This window comes from Octopus bimaculoides, chromosome 25 (assembly GCF_046866305.1).
Source record: "Octopus bimaculoides isolate indiv1 chromosome 25, ASM4686630v1, whole genome shotgun sequence".
Lineage (NCBI taxonomy): Eukaryota > Metazoa > Mollusca > Cephalopoda > Octopoda > Octopodidae > Octopus > Octopus bimaculoides.
The window spans coordinates 10,999,512-11,003,917 of NC_142952.1; the positions used below are offsets into that span (position 1 = coordinate 10,999,512).

A 4,406-nucleotide genomic window follows, 5' to 3' on the forward strand; every position below is an offset into this window, starting at 1 on the left:
ACACACACAGTCTCTCTCTCAGTTTCTCTCACTCACTTACGCACACAGTTTCTCTCTCTCTCACACACACACACACACAGAGTCTCACTCATACACACAGTCCCTCTCTCACTCACAGTCTCCCTCATTCACACACACACACACATACAGTCTCTCTCTCAGTTTCTCTCTCACTCACTTACGCACACAGTCTCTCTCTCTCTCACACTCATACACACAGTCCCTCTCTCACTCATACACAGTCTCCCTCATTCACACACACACACACACACACACAGTCTCTCTCACTCACACACATTGTCCCTCTCTCTATCATACATACACTCTCTCGCATACAGACACACACGTCTCTCTCACACACAATACATAGACAAAAAAGACACACACACTCACACACACGTCTCTCTCACACACAATATATACAGACAGACACACACACACACAAACACATACACACAGGTTTTGCATTATATTATCTAAATGAAAATTCAGATGATGCCTACAAAAGGTGATGACAAATGCAAATACACATTTATTTATTAGTGGGAGCCGCCTATTGTGATCACTTTGGGATGACGCCTTTCCGATTACAATAACCGGTTCAAAGCATTACCCATGGTTATAATAACCAACCTTCATGTGTATTTGTTTGTGCGTGTGTAAAAACGTTTCACGCCTCCATTAAATAAGAAACCAAAAAAACTCCACCCCCACCCAACAATAAAGGCCATCTCTGCTAAATTTAAAGGAAGTCTGTCAATGGGTTATATAAACAGAATGCGATGCCACCAACCTGGAACGTAATGAATACCAAGATCTAACCTTCTGTGACATGAAGATGCTAATAATAGAAGTACCGATGATGCGGGCGTGTGTGTGTGTATGTGTATATATATATATATATATATATATATATACATATATATACACACACACACACACACAAATCAACGGGTACTGAAAAGTTCTTGGCTTTGGGTAAAAGAAAATACACCTGGATTAGTTAATTAGGATTTTATTCATCATATTCACCTCTCAGATGCACGCCCTTACTGCAACGGTCCTTCAGTTTTTCTAAGCCTCGTGAAAGAACTCGAGCGGTTAGGCCTCCATCAAGGCTTTTCGCGATTCTCTTCAAACCAGGCGCTTTTCAGCACCACCCCCATCACATGTGTGTGTGTGTATGTGTGTGCATTCAACAGTAAAATTTGGCAGAATACCATCTTTTCTTCTTAGTGGAATGACATCGAGTTGGTGTGATGCCCTGGTGGTTTTCATGCATGTTCTCCAAAGACATCTATGTAACTTTGCCTGATTTTTGGTATACCAATTCCGTGAAGTCTCTTACCTCATGGGGAAAGAATAGATTTTTATTTTTTATATGCTTTTTCACTTTTTCCTTGTTAGTATTTTCGTGTTTCAGACAACGGAGATTACGATATTGAGGTGGGAGAAAGAATCTCTTTTTAGAAAATTTAATTTCTTTTCCCCCACATTTTTACCAAGCAGCTGGTATCTTGTTACTTTTCCCATGCGACATGGGACTTCGAAAGCTAGTTATTCCGAAACTCTGCAGTAACTTTATCCACTAATATAGTCGGGCCCAGTGACGGTGATATTTCGATCATCTCCACTCACAAAGTTATATAACACAATCTCCATTTCCCTTGTTAATCCTGTCCATACCAGCTCTTTGACCACCACCAAAGTTAGTCGCTGAGATATCTAAACTAAACTTATATCGACTTTAGTTTTAAAGGACTTCAAGTTTCTAGGTCATATTCTAAGAACTATAGCAATGGACATAAATCGTCTCGCAAGAAGTTCCGTCAATGCTTTGGCATTCACAACAGTTGGTGATATTTTCAACTCCTCAGGCAGCAAACCGACGATTTTCATGTCGCAAACCCAGTCTTAAGAGTCAATTGTTAACAAACCAATTCCTTATTTCCATTGAAGAATCTCTTAATTGTCCTAATTTCATTAAGAGTAAACCAGGTTTTCTTTTAATACAAGAATATGAAGACATGCTTGTATCGATCGTCTTACCAACCAAAAGCCTTATTTGCATATTTTATGATTATTATAACGCATATTAAAGTACAACCTTGTGTTTATCACAAGAAAATGTTGTGATGTCTCTGCCTTTTCGAACGTGTTAATTTAAATTGGAGATGCCTTTCACCAAGTATTGAGACTGCCTCGTAGATTGTTGAACGTTTACTCCCACCCCTCCAAATCATAAATAATGCTTTCAAATTTGGGTACAAGGCCAGCAATTTTAGTGGAGTGGGGGTTACGTCAATTAAATCGATCTCAATGCTTGATTGATACTTTATCGACCCCAAAAGTAAAGTCGACCATGGCAGATTTAGAACTTAGAACGTAAATAGTCGGAAGAAATGCCGTTATGCATTGTCTGAAGCGCTAACGATTCTGCCCAACACCGTCCAGCATATTATGATTAATAATTACAAATCAGCAGGGAGAACCTTTGCATGGTTGCTCGACCCCCTCGAGCAGAGATTCTCAACAGGGGTCCATATAAAATTTTGTCGTTAAAATTTATCTGCTATAAATCGCTTATACTTCAACAATCGACAACCTATTTGAACACTTCTTCATACAACAATATTTAATCAAATATATAAAGTTTTTAGACATCGAATGGCTATCAGGGTCCCTCCCGCCCCAAGTAAAATGGGAATCCAAGGGGTCCATTGGTAAGAAATGGTTGAGAACCACTTCTCTAGAAATAGCTCTCAAATCTCCCTCAAATCAAACCCTGTTATCTTAAGCAATGAAGATGGATAATCTGTTCATCGAACACCTATAAAGAGGAGATAGTCATAACTGGAATACCTGTGATTATTATTAGCCCGAACTTTTACCTGGTGCTAAAACGACGTAACGCTTCTGCAATGCCAAATATTGTTGATGTGTGTAGTATAATCGGGTCTGTATACCCTGGTACGTAATTGGTGATTTGCTTATCTTTCTCGAAAGGGGGGAAATTCAAAGTATGTGAGTTCAAATCGCAAAAGTATGTAATTATTTAGCACAAACTCACTACCAATTCCGCCACTTCAATAAGTTCAATCATTTGTGTGGATGTGTTTATCATTGTTTTCACCACCACACCACTGCACTAATTCTGATCTTTCTGTACCGAATTATTAGCTGGGCTTCCGGAATGGCTAATTTCATCTTGATATAGAAAATGTAACAAAAAAAAAAAAATTATCATTATTATTATTATTATTATTATTATTTCTTTATTGCCCACAAGGGGCTAAACATAGAGGGGACAAACAAGGACAGACAAAGGGATTAAGTCAATTACATCGACCTCAGTGCGTAACTGGTACTTATTTAATCGACCCCGAAAGAATTTGAACTCAGAACGTAACGGCAGACGATAATAATAAATAAATAGATAAATAAATAAAAGAAATTTTTTTAAGTGAAAGAGAAAAGAAAAAAAGTTCCTCCACTCATGCTCTGAATTAAAGTCCCGTGGGAGACGCCTTATACATACAAATATATAAAAACACACACACACACACACACACACACACACACACACGTTGAACACGACGGCCGCAGACATAACTGTGTTTAAAAGAAGTTCACTTTGTAACAACGTGGTTTTGAGTTCAAACCGATTGTGCGATACCACGAATGAATATCTTCTATCAGGGCCAGGGACCAGCCAAAGTCTTATGGTTAAAATTTGGTCGGCAGAAACTGTGTCGGAACCCTTCTCGTGCTTGTTGAACTTTGCCATCCTATTAGGCACCTCCCGAATACCCACGGGTACCTCAAGCAGATTCCTCTCTCTCTCTGCTGCATTCAAATTTCCAGTGAAAGGATTACCTCTTCCCTTCGTTCCAGGTTTTTCGACTCATTAAAGAAATTATTATAAAAATATAAGTACCAGTTATACCCCGAGAACAATTCAATTGAGGCTGCCTCGTCCGTGCAAAGATGTAGTCGAGATAAAATATAATGTGGCAGAGAGAGAGAGAGAGAGGCGAACAAGGAATATGAGCGACTGATTGAGCAACACTACTTATCATAAAGGGGAAAACTCCTTTCCAAATGAAACTATAGTTGTGATTTTTCATACACACACACACACACACACACAAGCAGACTGACGCATACATGTACACACAATACAAACAGTTTAAGATATATAGACACACATACACATGTATATATGTATATATATATATATATATGTGTGAGTGTGTGTGTATACACACACACACACACACACGGCGTTTCGATTCTGCTTCATGAAATCACATCATCTCATTTACTGATCTAAAAATAGACTGCCTTGAACCTAAACGCGCGCGCACAACACACACAAAACGAGTTCAAATCCCGTAGAAATCAAC

General features: G+C 38.8%; 1 protein-coding gene across 2 annotated transcripts in view; it reads left to right on the forward strand.

The window, feature by feature from the left end:
• LOC106875564 (uncharacterized) overlaps positions 1 to 4,406 on the forward strand; it is a 61,661-nt gene that overhangs the window by 857 nt on the left and 56,398 nt on the right. The gene's annotated exons all lie outside the window — the stretch shown is intronic.